This window comes from Accipiter gentilis, chromosome 26, assembly GCF_929443795.1.
Source record: "Accipiter gentilis chromosome 26, bAccGen1.1, whole genome shotgun sequence".
Taxonomy (NCBI): Eukaryota; Metazoa; Chordata; class Aves; order Accipitriformes; family Accipitridae; genus Astur; species Astur gentilis.
Window position 1 is genome coordinate 15,914,299 of NC_064905.1, and position 20,856 is coordinate 15,935,154.

Below are 20,856 nucleotides of genomic sequence, written 5' to 3' on the forward strand. Positions count from 1 at the left end.
TTCGATGTGGAAATCTGAACGAACAGTCTCTGAAGGAGCTTGGGAAGCCCTTTTTGCTACTTCAGAGGCAAACTCTCCTATGATCCTATCACTGTGCAGAGCATCCAAGTTACTCCCAGGCAAGCCCTGGGGACTCCCAGCTGTGCTGAGACATCTCCGTTCTGATGTGAATGTGCCCTTCGCTCATCCTCCTGCCACAAGAAACAGTCACCTGGGTGACAGTGAGGCTGGTATGACAGGCTTGATTAAAGCTGGGAAAAAATATCCATCAATGATTCAAAATATTTGAGGAAGATTTGCTCGTCTCTAGGGCCCAGAAAACCGTATTGTACAAGGCTCCTCTTCCCAAGAAGAAATTCACACTGGGCCTTTAAGCCTCCAAAACATATGCAATGGATTATTAACAAACATGAGTGGAAGGGTAGCTCAGTTTAACGTCACCCTTGTATATACACGCAGGCTTCCATCCTTCCTTCACAGAAAGATTATCCTCCCCACAGATAGATGCTGGAAGTCATCCAAGAATTTAAGAACATTCTTTCATTCACAGGTGGTTTTGGAGCTTACAACAGCAGTGCTTATTCTGGAAGATGATGAAGGAGAGAATTGCCTTGGACCTTCAATCAGCTTTTGCCCATTTCGTATCAAATTGCAATCTGATAATACTCAGTACAGACTGGAACACTCTAATACAAACAGAAATTACTCCAGCAGCCAGAAGAAACACTAATGACACAAATTAAATGGAAAAACACTGAAGCATGTGGTGCACATCACTGTCCTGGTGGACGAGTTGAATACGAGGCAGCAATGTGCTGCCATAGCAAAGCAGGCCAGCAGCACCATAGGCTGTGCTAGGCAGAGGATTGCCAGCAGGTCGAGGGACATGCGGTCGCTTTCCTTCTACTGAGCACCGGTGAGAAACATCTGAAGTCCTGTGTCCAGTGCTGGGCTAGCCAGAACAAGAGAGACGTGGACATGTTGGAAGGAGTCCAGCAAAGGGCCATGAAGAAGATTAAGGGATTGGAGCACCTGATGTACAAGGAAAGGCTGAGAGAGCTGAGATTGTTTAGCCTGGAGAAGAGAACGGTCAGGGAGACCTTGTCAGTGTGTTTCAATACCTGATGGGGATGATGGTAAAGATGACAGGGCCAAACTCTTCTCAGTGGTTCCCAGAGTCAGGACAAGAGGCAAACCAAAATACAGTAAATTAGCATCTCCTGTGGCTCTCGCCTCCTTCCAAAGCAATATCCAATGCAGCAGCAGAGACTATCTCATGATCATGGCATTGACACTGGAGAAATCAGTGCCCAATTTGCATCTCCATTTGTCACCAAGCCATTTCCCTTGGGTCAGAGACAGGGATGAGAATGTCCTTGTTCTCCTTGCTCGGAGATCCAGGGCATGAGGTTGAATTCACCAACAAAGCTTTAGCAACAGCAGAGAGGGAGAATATTTGAAAATGCATTTAGCTGCCGACAGCAGTCTAACAAAGGATCATTACAAAGACATGCAGAAGCTGTGACAAGGAGGCAGCGAGTTAGTCTGGGACTGAGAGACCTTAGCTACAAGAGCAGGATAGAAAAGTGGAGCTCAAATCCATAGCAGGAAAAAAATTATGACCCGACTGAGTGATATCAATTCTGGAGGGACTAAGGAAGGAAAAGAAACTACAAAGCTTCTTAAAACTGTATCAAACACACAGAACAAGGGCCACGAACTAAAGATGTGGAAAGGTTGTGCCACAAAGGAGCAGAGGTGGAAATCAAGAGAAGCAAAAATAAAACAAGTGCGATGGGAAAGCAATAGTGTGAGCAGAATAAAAAAAAAAAGCTGGATGAGAATATTGACAAGTGAAAAACATGAAACCTGCACTTCCTTAGCCAAATAAGATTGGAAACAGTACTCCAGTTGGGCTCTGGGGAGGTTGCAGAAAGTTCAGACAGGCCACCCACGGCTCCCTCTCCTCCAAAGGGTGGGGATTGCTCACGTTGACAGCTATTGCTGCAAGGTGTGGATGTTTGGCACCTTGCTGCATGTAGCACAAGAGGAGAAAGTGAGTCACACCAGGGAAGAACCAGATGTTAAGACATCTAGAGGCACCTTAAAGTACTTCACACAACGAGTCACATAAAAATAGTGCAATGACTCTGCAAACAAATACATGGGGTTTACTGTCTTGCTGTTTTTCCAATGGCAGGGACAGATGGTCTGTGCCACTGGGGTTTTTTTATCCTTACTTATTCAGCCCCAGCAGAGCCCCACTCAGCCTAAGAGCTCAGATATACCTCAACACCTCTAGTAGCCCATGTTTCCCAAGTGAGTGCCAACATCAAAGAAAGAGAAGGGAGAAGAAACCCACAGGATTTTCTGCTCTGGGACAACTGGATTGTCTTAAAGCCAGTGTGGAGTAAATGACATAAGCTTCCTTTTCTGGCCTGAGAGATGACAACCTCTCTCCTCTACATCTATTTCATTAGATCCAGATTACTCCTGTTGCCAAGACATTTGAAAGCAAATTGCCAAAAAGCTCCAATCACTATCCCAAGCTACTGTTTCCCCAACAGGACCTAGTACCCAGTCTGATTCTCACCAAGATATGATTTGTAGGCACAACATCCTAACCAAGATGCAGCAAGAGGGAAAGGCAGCACGTAAGCCAGGAAATATTTCACACAAAAACCTCAGCGAGACTTAGCAGAGTCAGTTCTTTTCATTCAGAGGTAAAGCCTATATTCATTTGGACCCAAAAAGTATACCAAGGAATAGGAAGGAGCAATTAGAGGGTTGTCATGGTTTAACCCCAGCCAGCAACTGAGCACCATGCACCTGCTCACACACTCCCCTCCCACCCAGTGGGATAGGGGAAAGAATCAGAGAAAAAAAAGATAAAATTCCTTGGTTAAGATAAGAACAGTTTACTAGAACAGAAAGGAAGAAACTGATAATGATAATAATAACAATTAAAAAATGACAATAATAACAAAAGGATTGGAATATACAAAGCAAGTGATGCACAATGCAATTGCTCACCACTCGCCAACTTGTGCCCAGTTAGTTCCCCAGCAGCGATCTGCCCTCACCCAGCCAACTCCCCCCAGTTTATATACTGGGCATGACGTCCCATGGTATGGAATACCCCCTTGTCCAGTTTGGGTCACCTGCCCTGGCTGTGTCCCCTCCCGACTTCTTGTGCGCCTCCAGCCTTCTCGCTGGCTGGGCACGAGAAGCTGAAAAATCCTTGACTTAGTCTAAGCACTACTCAGCAACAACTGAAAACATCAGTGTGTTATCAACATTCTTTTCATGCTGAATCAAAAACTGAAACCGGGACACTAGTTGAAAAAGGCTTATGGGCCAAGAGATATGTAGAGGGGTCTGAATTAAAGAAAGCAAGCGTTGAAGTGTCCTGAAACCAGGACAAGGGTGTAAGCACAGGGTAAGAACGCATGTGTCTGATGTTGTCCCACGTCAGTAACTTTGACAGAACAAAGCTTCGGAGAGGGTTTTAGCCACAGATGGAGAAAATGCTGCCCCAGTGAATCACAATGCTGGGAAAATTAATTAGCTACTGTTACGTCAGCTATAAGCATACACAGCTCTGTGCACACCCAGCCTTTTATCATTATTACAGAATTACAACATAATGTGCCAGCGCAGTCCTCCCAGACCAAGGCCAGGACTGAAATAGCAGGGCCTCTGGCTGTGGAGAGCATGCTGCCGTCGTACATGTGCACAGGGAGGCTGCTGCAGCTGAGACGAACCCCCCTCCAGCAGCCTGGTCAGAGGGACCTCTGCTTCCAGAGAAGGTTTTTGAATGGGAGATAGGTGCAGTGGCAGGACTGAGCAGGCAAGAGGCATCCAGGGTGGAAGAGGGAGAAGGGGGGGAATTTGGGAATAAACAGACTATAATTTCAGGAGAGCCAAAGTAGTCAGAAGCACCATTACCTACAGGTCAAACCCAGAAGCTAGTAATGGAGCTGCAGACTGGCTTAGGCTTCCAGACGCCACAAGCTGGAGCTGAGGTGTATTTGCAGACTTGAACGGGAGATCAAAGTACACTGAGAACTTGGCTCAAGCCTTTTTCACCTAAGGGAAGAGAAATCTCTCTCTTGCCTATGACAGTAGACCAAACGCTATAGTTTCAAGCCTGACTATGGAATTGCCTCCTCTTCCAAAGGGACAGATCCAAGAGTCCTGATTTGGACTGCTTTGGGTGGGGGTGAGCTGGCTGTTTCGAGCTGCTGGCAGCCTGGACTGCTGAATACCGGGACGTGTGTGCGTTCACTAATGGGCGACATGTGGACGTTGACCTACACGCCTCAGCAGTCTTCCAGGCTCATGGTGTACGTTTACTGGCTCCGGAGTGGGGTCCCCAAACTTCCAGCTTTTGCTTGTTATAGCACTGAGGGCATCTAGCTGAGAAGTCTTTTTAAAGCTCCCTAGGCAGGTAAAGATGGGCTTCAGGAAGAGCAGTCTCCTTGCATTCAGCAGCCTGTTCACCATGCCCTGCCCCCCCTTCTTCCCTTGCTGTCTCAAATTCGTAGCTACCTCTGCGTACCCTTTGTCAGAAGGCAGCCGTCCAGCTCTGTCCTACACCAGCGTGTAAATATGCTGACATGCGAAGCGCATGTTTCCCCGCTTGCAGGAAACATGCTGCGTAATGAGAGTCTCCCAGCAGGAGGAACAGAACTTGCGTGCCAATTACCTTGGCACGCACCATGGGATCAAATGGGGCAAGAGCATAGCGGTAGATACAGCAAAGCTGAGCATTCCTGCCAGCCTCTGCACTCAGCTTAATACTGCCGTGTAATGAAGTCATTTTGGCCTGCAAGACACGAAAGCAGATGGGCTGTCATTCAGGGGCTACCGTCTGCACCATCCGTTCCTTGGGGTTTGAACTTATTAAGGTCGGTGTTTTACAAATGCAATCAAGGAAGCAAGCTTGAGAGATATTATGACAGCAATAAAAGTGTGTCCTGCTTCATCAGCACTTTTGGAAAATTAGTTTAAATGTCCTCAGTGGCAAACAGTATTTAGTGCTGCTCAGTGAGGGAGAGGGAGGCAGGAAAAAGACTACACAGGATTTTTAAAAATAAAACTCAAGGCGAGTTTGGCACAGTGAGTAAATCACAAGCAACTGTCTCCCTACAGTACCCGCTGCATGAAACTCCTTCCTGATATAAATCAGTGCCATATCTAGCCAAATGCAAAGGCTGTACCAGCTCTTGCTGCATAGTTTACCTTACTCCAAGGTATTAGCAGTACTCACATCTCCACCTCTTCAGAAAATTGCAGTATCTCACCTTACACTGCACCATGCAGTCACATCATGCCTTTGTTGCTTATAACACCACCACAGCCACCCACCAAGTTCTACAGTACCTGATACCATTGTACCATTATTCCTACTTTGCATCTTCTTTCCCTGCACTGCCATGGGGACTTGAGAGCAAACTCTACAGTGAACCTTAAAAATCAATTCTGATTATAGAACCTTATTTCCACTCCTTCCAAAATATTGTTTCTAGATAGACAGCCAAATTTTGCTCCAAAATGAGTTTTCTCTTCCTTTCTTCTTTTAGACAAAATTATATCAGACGATTTTTCAAATTTGTGAAAGGGTCTGGGGAAGAAGTAGGGAGGAACAATATATATTCTCACAACTTTTCTTAAAAATAACCTAACAGACAAATAAATAATAAACTAAATAGCATCATTCAGCTAAAAAAAAAAAAGCCTCGAGGCTTGAAACTGGGCAGCATGGCCCTAAAATACTAGTTTGATTTTGCTGAGAAAAAGGGCAACTGAAGCAAAAAGAAAGTAATTCTACATCAGCTCTCCAGAGCATCCTTCCACAGCAACTAATCCAGTTCCCTCCTTGCAGGGAAGAGAAATCACACCCCCGTATTGACCTCGCTGCACACTCCATGCCAACCCTTATAAGTTCATGGTCAGCTGTCCCTGGGCTGCTGCTGGGCCAATTTACATGAGGAAAACTATAAATGTCACACCGAAACATGCACAGCGGTATTCTCTCAAAGCAAATAAAGCTTAGGACCAGTAAGCAGAGAAAATTGCACCCACAAAGCACAGTTGTCAATCAGCCCCATTCCAGGCTCTTTACAAGTTTTGTTGCCTCACAAGTATTTGGCAGATTCAAAGCTTTCCTTTAAACAAAATCTGGTGTTTTCTTACTTTCCCATCATGAAGTTAAAGCCCTTACAGTACAAAGGGTGCTGTCACTCTGGTAACATAGGACAAAGGACACCTCCATTTTGAGAAGGAAATTATAAGGTCCCCTCTCTTCCCATCATGCCAGTAAAAGACAGTTTAACTGGCAGACCAGACACAGCTTCACCCCACAGGATTGGAGGCATTTAACCGGGTTGCTGAAATTAGAAATAGTAACTAGGTACCCTGGGCCCTCACTAGGGCAGAGAGATGTCTCCAAAGGACGATTCACTCCATTGAGGTCTCAGCCCTGTGCAGGTGCCTTTCACACTCTCCAGACTGAAAGGGGAGGTTGTTTGGAGGCTAACATAGATGCTTCAGGACCAAAGTTTGGTGGACTGAGGTGCGAGACATTGGGTTCTGATGCAAAGTTTCCAAGGAGCAGGGAATCTCTCCTGTCCCTGGGGAGCAGCAACTAATGACTCCCTCAATTAAAAACTTGTGGTTTCCTTCTCTCTATGGGAACTAACCAGAACTTGTCTACATACGGATGCATTGCTGGTGAGGGACCAGCAGACTCTCCACAGCTGCATCAGCCCCATAAGTAAATAAAACAGAGTCCAAATAAATAATTTCTGTTAATTGGCACAAACCACCTAGCCCACACTGCACCAGCAGAGCACACCATCTTTCTGAATGTGTATTTCCTTTCCTTTCAGGCTTTCCCTAATATGTTTTCAAAGGCTGAAACTCTCTCGCTATGGCTCAGGTAAGAGAGTAAGATGGGAAAAATGTATATCAATGCCTTGTGACCAGTCTCTCAACGCTATGCAGAGTCAGCCATAAAGAAGGTGTTTAATAAGACCCTGCCAAGGGTCAAAACTACCTTGTGATAAGTCATTCGTTCACCTGCTTCCTGAAAGTTGTTCTTCCACATCAGTGATGTTCTGGGTGAAGTTTACAGCAGATAAGGGCCTACCCCGTTCCTCATACCAATGGAAAGACTAATTTCTCTCTATGCATCTGAGCAAGCCCAGGATGTTAATCAGCTACTCCTCTCTCCAATTTCTTCATCAGTCCCTTTCATCCAAAAAAACCTCTTTACCCCTTTCATATCAGCTTTCCTTACACTGCTGTCCCAAGGCTCAGTATGTACCTAAGCTAAAATCTCCGCAGAGGATGTAAAGGCACAGGATTACTTTTCAGCAAGCAGTAAACAGAGATTGTGATCAAGGTGCTCCACTTTGTGCAAATACACAGTGCTGGATAAGTGATTATGCAAAGCCAAGCCAGCCCCAAACTGGACAAACTATAGTGCATATTATTACAGTGCCATTCACATAATGTTGAACCATGCTCTGCTTTTATAGCCTTGCCCTCCACAGTATTCCGATTTCCAAGCTAAAGAAACAACCCTGGCAATAGAAAAGTGAATTTCAGGGTAACTGGACAGGAAAAGAAGTAGAGAAGAGGGAAGGATGTGTATGTGGCCTGGAAGCTGGTCTCCAACACTCCAAGCTCCCTTCCAGTGTGCCTGATGTTCCCAAAAGTTTATTTTGGGGAAAAAAAGAGAACGATGAATCCATTCCATTTTTCAAGAAGTTCCCAATGTATAAATCTTGGCACAAATCCCCTTCGTGGAGCTACTGTACTGCCTTCAGCAACCTCCTTGCATCTCTGGAGACACTCAGCTGCACCAAGGCTCTTCCAGCACGAGTGCTTCAGCCAAGGAAAAAGAATTTCTTTGTGTCCTTCCTCTCCCTCACTCTCACACTCTGAACACACAATAGCTTTGCCCCAAAGATGTTGCTGAGAGGAAGGAGTTTAGACCATACAAGATTGATTCAGCAGCTTAGCACCTCACATGGAAGTGTTGGGCAAACATGACCTGTATTTGTTGGGAGAGAGGAGACTCAGAGGTAACAGAGGTAAAACATAACACTAAAGAGAATTCATGAGATGGTACGAAACTATTTAGGGCTATGTCAAATGTGGAAAGCAGGTGGCATAAATGAAAAAGCTCAGGAAAGGTCAAGCCTTGGAGGAATTGAGCGAGAATCTCTTCATGCAGGGGAGAACTGATCTGAACAGCCTCTTGCCAGAGGCAGCCAGGGAAGAAAAAAATCAAGTAAATAGAGCTTTGAAGGAATTGGAGGACAGTATTCATCTCATTTTAAGCATAAAAAACCTGAAGTATGTAAGCTAAGCTTGTCTTCCAGGCTCCCTCAACAGTAGAAAAAGAGAAAGACATATTAGAGGGCAAGTAATCATGGCTACCTGTGAACTGCCTCAACCACGCTCAGGGAGATGAAGTTAGGTGAGGAAAATCCCAACTTTAATCACTGCAGAGCTCCTGAGAAGGTGACAAACATTTGCCAACATTAATTTAATGAGGTGTCTCCTTGGAGCAGCACTCCACCAACAAGTTTTAAGAGAGACTGTATGGATGTCAGGCTGGCCACATGCCAACTTCAGCTAACCAGCAAAACTCAGCAAAAACAAAACAAAGCAAAACAAACCAAGATGGTCTTTACTAGCCTTTAAATACCTGGGGGTTTTACTGAAAAAAAGATGGAAAAATACAGGGAAAGATGATGAATGTTAATGCAATAAGTGAAGAAAATACATTATCTTCGATTCCTCTTTGCCTAGATCTATAGTAATTTCAGGAGGAGTGATTAGGTTATGAGATAAATTTCATTTATTCCTGATAAAAGAACAATGCTACATTTTTTGACAAGTGTTCTTCAATATGCCACCTGGGTAGTTGTAGTAACAGATAATAAAAATGAAATATGATAGGATTCCTAAGAAGCTCCCAGCAGTTAACAGGGGAAACCATTTCATAGCTCTTCTTAGGAGGTACCCAGATTTCCTGGGGATAACAAGAAAGTTTTAATCACTCCCTTTGCAAGATGTGTGGGGTAAGTTTCAGGATGTGGCTTTATTCCCGTCTTAGCTGTAAATGTTACTTAAGAATCAGCAAAGTAAAATCAGAGGCATATAGCTGGATGAAGGCAAGCTGCCTCTATAGCTAAGTAGCAGTGGAAAGCGATGGTGTAGGGGATCACAGAAGGAAACACAGGGCGAGTTTTGTTGTGAGCACCAAAGGCTCAGCAGTTGCAGAAAGGAAAAGCTTATCACCATCCTGCTTCAGGGTCCAGTGTCAGTGAGAAATTCTCTCTCTACTTTGCCACTAGACAGCACCACGCTGGGAGCAAAGGATAAAGTGTTTTCAGGCTTTCCGATATCCTATGAATTTGTCATAACTGGAAACTGGTTTTACTCAACTGTCCCGGGTCTAGTTCTTATTTTAGCTATACAGACATAAATGTGGCTTTAGCTCTCTGTGACTCGTGGACTAAACCTAGCTGTAGATCCATGCTGTTCCAAAAGCAGCCTGGTCTTGCACAGCCCAAATTCCGTGTTAGTTCTCCGTGGATTTACATTTGCACTGTGCCTTTTATGGGATGCCATGAAAGCTGGCTGTGAAGAAGCAACATATATGTGACGCTTAACCAAACCATCTTTCTATGTATCAACTCTATACATTAAAGGCATCAAATGAACAAAATTCATCCAATCTGCTATTTCTTCTTTTAGATCAGCTTCTGTTGGCCTTTATCTTTCAAATTAGTTTCTCCTTGCTTTTCAAACACATTTCCACCGTCCTAACAGAGCTCCTCCACCACTAAAACCCCAGTATAATCAGGCTGCAAAGGAGCCAGGGGGAATCTCTCTTTGCTGTTGTCTGCAGCCAACAGAATAGAAATACTGTGGAAAATGGTGGTGATTATGCAATACATAAATCATAAGGAGAATATTTTCTCTCTTCGCTTTGCACAGATCCCATACATCACCATGACTCAGTGCAGTTCTCCCAGTGGGGACAAATTCCAGCTTCTAATGCACTTTCCATCTGATTCATCCATGATAACAGATGGGTCGCTGTCCTGAGATATTGCATTTTGATAGTAATATATTAAACACCTCTGAGTTTCGGAACAATTTGGTTTGGGGACCCACTGCTAATCCTATTTCAGTAGTTTGAGTTGTCCATTTCACCACTGATGAGAGAAAAACCCTCCAGTCCATCTTGCCTCCCTTCTCCTCTAGTTTTTCTGGTTGTTTCATCAGTCTTCCTAGATGTGATAAATCATGTAAATTTAATTTAGAGATTATACCCCTGGCTTTGAAGGCAGACAAGGTTAGCTCTCTGCTTGTAGCCTGTAGCCTGCTAATCTTATAAAATTCCTCCATTCCCACTTGGCTGGAACTGTTGTTGGGGAGTGGGAAGAGAGCAATATCTATTCTACAAAGTGTTTGGGACTTTTGTTGGACACTTGCAGACGGCATCCTGGCCGCCATCCAAACTCTCATACTGCTGCATAAGGACAAATGCTGTAAACCTGAAGGTTTTCATAAGCCTGCTGTATTGCAAACTTTATCTCAGCAGTACAAAGCTGGTGAAACCTTTTCCAAACTCTTTCTAGTCTTTCCAAGCAGTTACAAATTTCTCTCAGTCACGTTTTTCTGAAGACTACGCAGTTCCCAAGTCCATTGCACTACCTCCTCATGCATGTTTGTCTGCGATCATTGCCTCCTTTCTGTAAAATTGGAGGTCAACGTTCCTTCACTAAAACACCAGCAGATCTGCAGAGGAGCTGCAAGAAAATTCCTGCTATCTACAAGAAGGCACTATTTCTTGCCTGTAAAGAGAGCCTTTGGTCCCAAGCTGAGGGTTACAAACAGTGACCAAGCACATTATTCATGCAATCTTTATCTGTAAATTCCCTTTCTAAGGAAACAGGTAGCAATAGCAGGGGATTAAAACCAGTTGTTTTACGGGCATCCCAGGTGGCTGTCTTTCATCTCCTTTAGGCTTGGATAGTTTTTATTGGTTTTTTTCCTTTGCTCTTTCCCACGCCTGAACAGTTCTTGGCTTTGGCAGGCACAGAAACAGCGGGTTTATGACATGCATTTTTTAATGTATCAAAACATGCGTTTTTGATTCATTTTTTAAAAAGCAAACTCTGCTCGCTCAAGGTTAATAACTTTCCCACCTCAGCTGCATGTGAGAGTTCCAGATGTTGCTGAGAGTTTTTAAAAAAACTCTCATCTGCCAAAATTAGCGGGGCAAAACCAGCAGCTTCTCAGATACCCCCTAAACCACCCTCTGAGAGGTGGCCCAGAGTGTTCTTTAATGCTGACAGTTTGGCATATTTGAATGCAGTTTATGTGGAGTTATGACAGCTATATTAGCTCAATAGCAGCTGCCCTGACAATTCACATTAGTAGCTCTCTACAGCTTTGGACATCACACATACAGGAAATATGCTGAAACCAAACTCTGACCTCAGTCAACAAGCACATAACATTCTCCTTACTTAGCAAGTCAGTATTTGTACATCCAACACTAAGAAGGAATTGTCTCCAGTCAAAAGCCTATGTGCTCTTTGCTGGGTGACCATCTGAGGTGGCCCTTATGAAAAAAGGTAAGGGAGGGAGGTGACCATCATCTCAGCCAGCCCTGACCATCCAGGACTCCTCCAGATATTGCACCAGGGCCGCGCTCACTGCTGCTTTGCCAGCAGTGCCAGCGGAACAAGGTGCTTTGCAAGCAATACACACGTTTGCTTTGATCTTTAACACAAACTGAGTAACGTCACTAGATTTTAATCAAGCTCTTTAGAGCTCTAGTCCACACTTTTAATGCGCTGAGGTTAGGCATCTCGGCTTGTTTCAAGCTTTACACACAAGAAGCTAAAAATTCTTTTATTCTTTATTTTTTCCCCTTCAATTCAATGAAGAAAAGGTTGAACAAGTGAAAAACATTTTGCTTTACCATTTCCAAAGTGGATTTCCCTGGAATCTACCTTTCTATTTTCATAGGTATTATGACTTTTTAAGCAGCATTTGAATCTGAAAGGAAAGAGACTTACCAGACAGGACTGGAAGAAGCATCCCGTGGGTGGGACAAGGCTGCGATCGGAGCCACTAGAGAAGTCAAATTTTGCACCTTGGTAGAGTACAGAGGAGCACACAAGGAACCCAGGTCAACAGCATCAGTAAGAGTAGGCTGGAGGGCCTAGAAAAGAAGAGCAGGACATTTTCATTTAAATAACCACACAGCAGAGTCACAGGTATAAGCCAAGGTCTCAGCAAAGCAAGTAAACTGGCATATATTTTTAGCCCAGCTTCCTAGTGAAGCCAGTGGCTGAGCACATGCAGATTAGTAATCCCTCTTAAATTCTTTTGGATAATTTAAACCACATTCGAGAAGGAGAGAAGAATATCAAAGATACCAGAATCTGACTTGTCCCACTAGGACTGGAGGCGAGGGAGAAGGCAGACTTTATTAATACTCTCACTGAAGAGAAAATACAGTGCAGGTTCAGTCCTGATTAGACACCTGTCCTGGTTTCGGCTGGGATAGAGTTAGTTTTCTCTCTAGTAGCTGGTATAGTGTTGTGTTTTGGGTTCAGTACAAGAAGAATGTTGATAACACACTGAAGTTTTCGGTTGCTGCTCAGTAGTGCTTAGACTAAGTTAAGGATTTTTCAGTTTCTCACGCCCAGCCAGCAAGAAGGCTGGAGGGGCACAAGAAGTTGGGAGGGGAGACAGCCAGGACAGCTGACCCAAACTGGCCAACGGGGTATTCCATACCAGACGACATCATGCCCAGTATATAAACTGGGGGGAGTTTTTTGGCTGGGGAGAGCAGATCGCTGCTCGGGAACTAACTGGGCATCAGTCAGCAAGCAGTGAGCAATTGCATTGTGCATCACTTGTTTCGTATATTCCAATCCTTTTATTATTATTATTATTGTCATTTAATTATTATTAGCATTATTATTTTCTTCCTTTCTGTCCTATTAAACTGTCTTTATCTCATCCCATAAGTTCCCCCCCCCCCAATTTTCTCCCCCATCCCACTGGGTGGGAGGAAGTGAGCAAGCAGCTACATGGTGCTTAGTTGCTGGCTGGGGTTAAACCACGACAAGACCCAAGAATCAGCACCAAAAATGGGGCTGGATCCACATATCAAGCTTAGTCAGAGTTTTAAACCAAGCCAAGGACACGAATCGTAGGATCATTTAAGTTGGAAAAGACCTTTAAGATCATCAAGTCCAGCTGTAAACCTAACACTGCTACATCCACGCATCTTTTAAATACCTCCAGGGATGGGGACTCAACCACTTCCCTGGGCAACCAATGCATCAGAAAGACACCTCCTAGCATCTTCTCACCGCCCAGTGCACATCACTGCTGATCCAGATGCTCCCTGAGCTAGGCTAATCCCCGATTTGTTTCAGAAGTTTATGGATGTTGTACGTCATTTACTAACAAGGGAAGGATGATGCAAAAAATGAAAAGCCAACAGAGACTGGACAGACAACAGCACATTACTAGCCAAGTATGCTGAGAAATAAGCATGATAATTTTTATCACAGTCCATCGCATTTTTTCATGCCAGTGCTCAGAACTAAGTCAGTTTTAAGGCAAAATTGTTCTCGGTTTCCGCTTTCTTTACTCAAAGCAGCTGATCTCTTACAGAATCCTTTGGAAACCCACTCAGCTTTGCAAGCTGTCAGCTGCTTCTTCTGTCTTCCATCCTCCTACCTTTTACCAAGAAGGAAAATAAGAGCTTTGCTATCTAGGGACAGCTTAACTAGATCATACAACTTATTCAAGTTTTATTCTTTTCCCCTGACTTCACACTCAGCTCACCAGCAACTGCATATGATGTCACCAGTGGGGCAAGCTGAACACCAACTGAAAAGCAGTAGCAAATGGTAAGGAGAATAACAGGACTAGGAAAACCACCGTGCCCTGGGCTCAGGGAGCTCACCGGGGACCCCAGAAGTCACTCAAGATGCCACCTTTGTTGTCAAGGCAAATAACTTCTCTTCTCTTAACAACCTGAATCTTTTTTTGACACCTTCAGTGTCACTAGAAGCAGAGAAACATTTAGAATCTAACCAACCCAGCCTCTCTGCAAAAACATCACATTTTCCAGCACAGCAAATCATAAACTTCACAGAGGAGAAAACAAAGGAGAAGATCTCTATAAAGAAAATACCAGAAAATTGTGAAACCATCCTTAAAAAAAATATTGAACAGAAGAAAATGAATCACATTAAACTGTCATAAATTACTTTTAGAACCCTTACAGAGAGGCTACCATGACCTCAGCACTGAAGATATCCATGAACCTGAAAGCAGAGTTAATGACTGCGTATTATGCAGCCACACTGAATTTCGAAGGGTGCTTGCACAGGATGATACAGGAGGGGGAAGAGCATAAGCAGAAAAGAAACTCCTTGCCCAAGACCCACTTCATGTAGAAATATCATTTTGAAATTAACCCATATTAATTATTAAAGTGGAATTTTAAATAGGGTGATAATTTTTAAAAATCCGGCATAAATCTGCCTCTTGCCAGTTCAGCATTTAGAGACTTTCACCTGTGGAAAAGTTCTATTTTGAGTACCAGACCTGACAGCAACGAAGCTGAATAAGGATAAATTTAAATTAGTCAGAAAACCATCATGGTTAGATGAGAACAATGTCCTCCCAGAGGGTAGTGTTTAAACTGCCTCTGAGATTTCTAAAGGAAGGACACTGCTCTGCGTTGCTCTTTATAGGAAAGTCAATAGCCTGAAGAAAGATAGATTATTGTTCATAACATCTATAAGAGCTTTTATCAAAAAGTATCACATTGACAGGGCATTTGCGGTTAAGCCCCTGATTTCAGTTTTGCCTCTAGGGTATTTCCAATTGCTGGGAAAGCTGGATAAAGAACAGAGGTGTCCGTGTGAATTCATGAAAGTCGCAGAGCGAAAGAAAGGGAGTAACGCTTTCCTCTGTGCCTGGAAACCACTCAGCCTTACAAGAAACAGCCTCAGCCAGAATCCTGCATATACCTGTCACTTGTCCATTTTGTATCCGATGGGAACAGAGCCTGGTTTAGGGCAAAGCCCCCAGAAGTCAAGATCACTTTAAAGTTGGGTGTCCAATGTCTCACAGAACCCAGCGAGGGCAACGGTACCATCCCTTCATGCTACTCGTCCCTTCCCAAGAGCTCCCTGTGACCTTTAATTCCCCTACAAGGAGGCATCAGAGGCTTCATTTTAGCGATGCCACAAACAACTCAACAGCGCAGCAGTTTCAAGTAGCGCTTCAGAGCCTAGAGCCCTCCCGGGAACCGAGAGCGGCTCTCTGGACCAGAGGCAGAATGGTACAAAGAGCCAGACGGATGCTCGCTACAACAGCACCTAGCAGATGGTGAATAAGGGAAGGCAAGAGGCCTGTTACCGAAGTACACACCGTCTAGGTACAAGCCTCCTGGAGAAGAATTCGTACTGCGGGGAGGGTCAACTGTATATGAGTTTATTTAGAAGCCAGTAAAAACCATGACCCCAATCTTTTGTAGCCTAAATAAACAACAACGACCACACACACGACCCAAGCTGCAAAACCCTCTACTACATATGAAAGTTTAGCCAAACCCACATAATTCTTACAACAGATCAAAGTATTTATTTTGTCAGAAACAATTTCCTCAGTTTCTACCATTAAAGCACTAGTGCAAGGAAGTAGTGCTTAAAGTACCTGTAAATGTTTTGCTGATGGGGAAACCACATTGCCATAGGAATGAGGGAGAAAAAAACCCCAAAAGGTATGGAGAAAAACCCAGTTCAGAGCAATGATAATTCTTAAAGGGACTAATTAACTGAACACTCAGAAAAATTCCATTTCTACAGCAGCTTCTGCCCTTGTGAATAGTCACAAATTGAACTCCTCCAAAGTTCTGTCAAGGAGATATATTTCCCATTTTACAGCTAGGGATGTTGAGGCACAGAGCAGTGAAACGCTCAGCATCGTATCTTGCATTCATGTGCCCCTATATACTCCCTTGCTTCCTCTCCAGAAAGCATGGAAAGGAGACAGGAAAACTCTTCCCAGGCAGGCTGTGCCTCTGGATAGATTCTGCAGAATCAGTGAGGCAGAGATGAGTTGCACTGAGCACAACCAGCAGTCCCACAGGAGAGCAGAGGACTCCTCCTGCCACCTGAAAGGGACACAGCTGCCCACAGCTACCACGGACAAAGCTCTACATATGGCAACACACAAAAAATCTGCACAGGGCAAAAACCAGGCCGTGTTCATTACCCTGGAACACCCTCGAGACACAGCGTTTCAGGAGAAACAAGCCCTGATTCTAACTTTCCATGTTGGATAACTTGGGAACAGTTTGAGAACAGAAATATCTGGAATCTGACTTTTCTGTGAGACTCCATAGGTGACATTTGCCTCCCAGGCAGGGCACCACTTCAGTGCTCCTCTACTTATGCTCAGAAAGGGGCAAACATTTTCATTTAAACATATTGCGTTTAGGGGTTTTTTAAATAAACAAGAAATTTTTTTTTTCCACCCGTGTTTTTGAAATATATCATCAAATTCTCTGGGTGGAACAGGCTTTCCTTTTAACAGGAGCAGAAGTCTTTGCGTAGATACAAATTTAATTCAGTGAGAGTGGAATCAGGCCTCAGTTCAACATCTTAAAGGAATATTGAGGAATTATGGGATAATTGTAATTCACCTGCAATTCCAATTAAGGGATTGGGGGCGAGGGGGTGTTTTGGGTTGGGGTTTTGTTTTAACAACATGTATCATACTAAGGGCAGCTGAAACAGCCTAAATTCCCCTCAAGTCCTCAAGCCCAGTGTTTCCTACTAAAACTCAAACACTCTAAAAAACTCACTTGTAGCTGCCAGCAGTGCATTGCCATGGGCCAGTGTGGAAACAGTTCATGAAAGACATGAAATAATGACAGAGCTGAAAGCACAGTCAAGAATTTTAACGCAAAAACTGCCGACCATTTGCTATAATGGCCTGATGCCACTGGGTAGTAATGATGGAGCAAGGCAGAGGACAGGGGACACCAGGAGGCTTTAAGAGCTCCAAGGACAGCAGGGGACCACGTTGATTCTTCTTGGTTGCCATCATGACTGAAGCATCGCAACCCTCTGCAGCAGCTCCTGGCAGTAGCGCTGGGCCATCACAAGGACACCCAAGTTTTCCTCTCTCTGATGGCACGGGTCAGTCTCTGGGTCTTAGTCCTTATCTTCAAGCTCAGTGATACATCCCTGTGCTGCCTAACAGCCTCCTGAAGTGATGGCTGCAGCTGTGGTCAGCAACACGTCGTCTGTGTGTAGGGAACAACTTCCCTCTGCTCTGCCTAATGACTACGCTATTAACCCTCATGAGAAATCCTAATCCCCACAAACTCTATTTTCCTCCGCTCCAGGAGGAATTTATTTGGCCTGGCCTTTTTCTAGCAAATATTTAGCATCCTATGTGCACATATTTAAAAAGAATTCCTAACAAATCACTCCACTGAAAATAATTTCCCCCGAGGAGGGAATGAGAGAACAAACACACGCCAGATGCGAGTCACACTGTTCACTGCACTCCTGGAAGGCACTCGGCTACTGCGATGCTGAGAACAGCGGAAGAATCGAGGTGGGACACAACTACCTATGTTACATTAAATTATTTTCATTCTGTTTTCCTACCAGATTCATTCCTGCAAAACCAGAAGGCATGAGGTTTCATGGAAGTGAGAGGATCACAGAACAAGGTAAAGAAAAGTACTAATACCAGGGGTTTTGTTTATGTTCATTCTTACTCTGTTTCAAAACTTTTGCATACCACTGGCTTTTTATGAGAATTTCTGGTTATTGTTATAAAACTATTACTGCTACTTTTTTGTATCTACTTTGTGGGAGTTAAGTTTTAGCAGATCTCAGACAACACTGCAACCTTTTCATCTCAACAGATTCACTTTGGGAAAGCTATCTGCACAAAACTGATTTCTATGTTTCAGTAATATTATATCAGTTTCAAGGTAAAGGAATTTGTGCTTTAGGATCTTATTTTATTTTGGAACTTTGACATTTCACTCATTTATATTACTTCCAATTTTCTATTTTTACATGGACATATCATGAGATCAATTACAAATAAACTTTTGTTGAAGATCATCATTTGGGATAAATCAGGAGGTTGGATTAAAATATTGTTTTATTGTATATCAAAATTACAACAAAAATTCATATTTGGAAATACTGTGGATTAATATAAAAAGGATAAGAAAACTTAGCTGTAAAAAAAAAAGAAACTCCAAAATGCATAATTCTCTAGAAGGAAAAATTTCAGAAATTATTTCATAGGAATTTGGAGAGAAAAATTACAAAATGTCAACACTGCCTGTGAAAAAGACACTGAAATCATCCATCTCTCCCTTGATGCATGACAACAGAGAAGAAAGATGTATGTTAGAGTACTGGTCTGGAATATGGAACATTTCTATTCAAATTCCCAAATGGACAGAGATTTCTGGTTAGACTATGGGCTTTTCTGTTTCTCAGTCACCGCAAGTTGTGAAACACAATAAGAAAACACACTGTCTATTCCCTGATAAAGTTACTATGATAATAAGGTGGCATATAAATTCCTTGGACATGTGCCAGTTCCTTCTAGCCACACTCACCTGCTCCCAACAACAAAATGTTTACCGATAATAATTACAAGCCAAGATTATCAGATGCCTGGGGGATTTAGATGCCCATGGGAACTGGCAGCACTGAAGCTCTCCGCCTATGGCTTTTACTGAAACTCTGATTGATTTCTCCCCCCACCCCAGCAACATTTCAAGTGCATGCCTGCAGAACGGCAAGAATATTTACAGAGATAACATCTTCATGTCGGCTAGGCAGAGAATCCCATTGCACTAGACACTTTACAAGCAGACAGTAAATAAGAAAGTCCGCTCCAAAACCCACATTACTGCAATTCTGGTACACACCTTTGAGCAGGGCCAATTCCCCACCGTGACTATACAGAAAATTTGCAATTTGGAAGCACTTGAAGTCATACAAATTCCAGCAGCTTGTTCACAGCACCTTCCTCTGCAACTATGAAAGTAACTTCTTCCTGATCCTTTCCAAAAATCAAATCTCAGACAAAATTGCCTATACAGAACACCTTTCTAGATTATCACCTTCCTGGTGCAGTATCTTTTCCTCCCCCATCAACCGACTTTTTGATGTTGGTTTTGTAGCTGGTAAATAAATAAGCTGTTGTCAAGCCAGATAATATTTTCTGTCAGGTGGAGGTATGGAGAGTTTTCCAGTGAAAAGCAGCAGTGTGGGAGGGGCAGTGACTCACAACACTGTCCTTTGCTATAATAAAAGCTTCCCTGAGAAATAACAGTGTCAAACTAGTGATGCCCAGAGGTCAGGTGGAGAAACTTTTGCTGTTGCCTTGTGTTTATTCTGACCTTTTAGCACTCCTTCCCCAAACACAGTGGCTGCAGAGAGAGCAGAGTCTAGCAGAAAATTCCTTCTGCCAAAAGTGAAGGGAGGGATGCTGGGGGGGGGGGGGGGCGCGGGCACCCGCACTTTCCCAACTGAGAAAGAGATTTTTCACTTTTCACATGCATGGATCCCGACTTAAATCTTCAGCAATAGCCCAGGCTTTAGCTACCTCAGAGACTCATTTCATACCAGTCCTAAAAGAAATGAGGGAGCCAGTGACTGAGAGGGCTCCAGGTTTATAAACCAATTTTTCTGCAGACAGCTTTCACTGCTCTTCCATCACAGCCCCACCCACTCAACATGACCTGGATGCTACATCAGGTGTAATTAACCCTGTGCCCTGAGCATGGGCACAAGCCAGTCACACTGTTCATCAAAAGCCTTTTAGCAAAGACATGAAAGCTGATGGAGTTTCGTGCTCCGTTTCGACGCTCATATGCTTTCACCCTTCTTTTGCGCTATGCTCTCCCACAATGGAAGATGCCTTTTAATCCAATTTTTCTGTTTCCTATTCTTTTGTTATTGCTATGGATTTTGGAAGCTTCTTGCTGCAGTTACACAGTCCTCCGATTCTGGAGGCAAGCGATCCTTCCCCAGGACAGCAAATGAACAAATAAATCAAGTGCTGCTTCGACCAAAGAAGAGGAGAGAGGGAGAAGGCTGGAAGGAACTAGATTGCCCACCCCAGCCTTATCTTCTACTTTGCTTCTCCTCCCTCCAAGGCAGACCCCAGGGAAGCCTGATGTTCCCCATCTCTCCTCTGCTTTTCTTGCAGAACACACACTGGCTGCTAGGAAAGAGAACAAACCCCTTCCCTTGTAAGTAGGAGCAATTTGCTTACACTTCCCAGACTCTCAGAATGTAGGAGAGCGATGAGATTCCGCTCTTTGTTCTCTATTGCTTGGGACATTTGCATAAAAAGAGACTCTTTGTTATTTAAACACTCATCTGCTCCCACTCCTTAGTCTCATTTTGAAGTTATAATCCTTTATTAGCTAAGTGTCAATCACACTGCTAGGAGGGATGGCCTGGAGGTTAGACTCTGCAGTGCAAGAGCCCAGGTTTGAGCCTCCATTTGCACAGAGAACTGCAAGGTTGAAGGTCCTCCCTTTTCAATAGGTGGGTTTGAAGCCTGGGACCAATATTGTTATCAGTCCTATTGTGCCAGAGCCAAGGCAGCTGGTATCGAGGTCAGCAAAACCTCTCCGCTAGCTGGCGGAGCACTGGGGCATTACACTGAACTGCTCCACAGTGCAGCCAAAGCACCTTGGACACCCAGTGCAGGACACTGCACCCC

At 43.9% G+C, this 20,856-nt stretch overlaps 1 long non-coding RNA gene across 1 annotated transcript in view; it reads right to left on the reverse strand.

Moving 5' to 3' along the window:
• The window catches only part of LOC126050833 (uncharacterized), a 141,422-nt gene that overhangs the window by 90,992 nt on the left and 29,574 nt on the right, over positions 1-20,856 (reverse strand). The window contains exon 2 of the long non-coding RNA XR_007509662.1: positions 12,117-12,262. This is a non-coding gene — a long non-coding RNA (uncharacterized LOC126050833). The remainder of the gene's footprint in view (positions 1-12,116; positions 12,263-20,856) is intronic.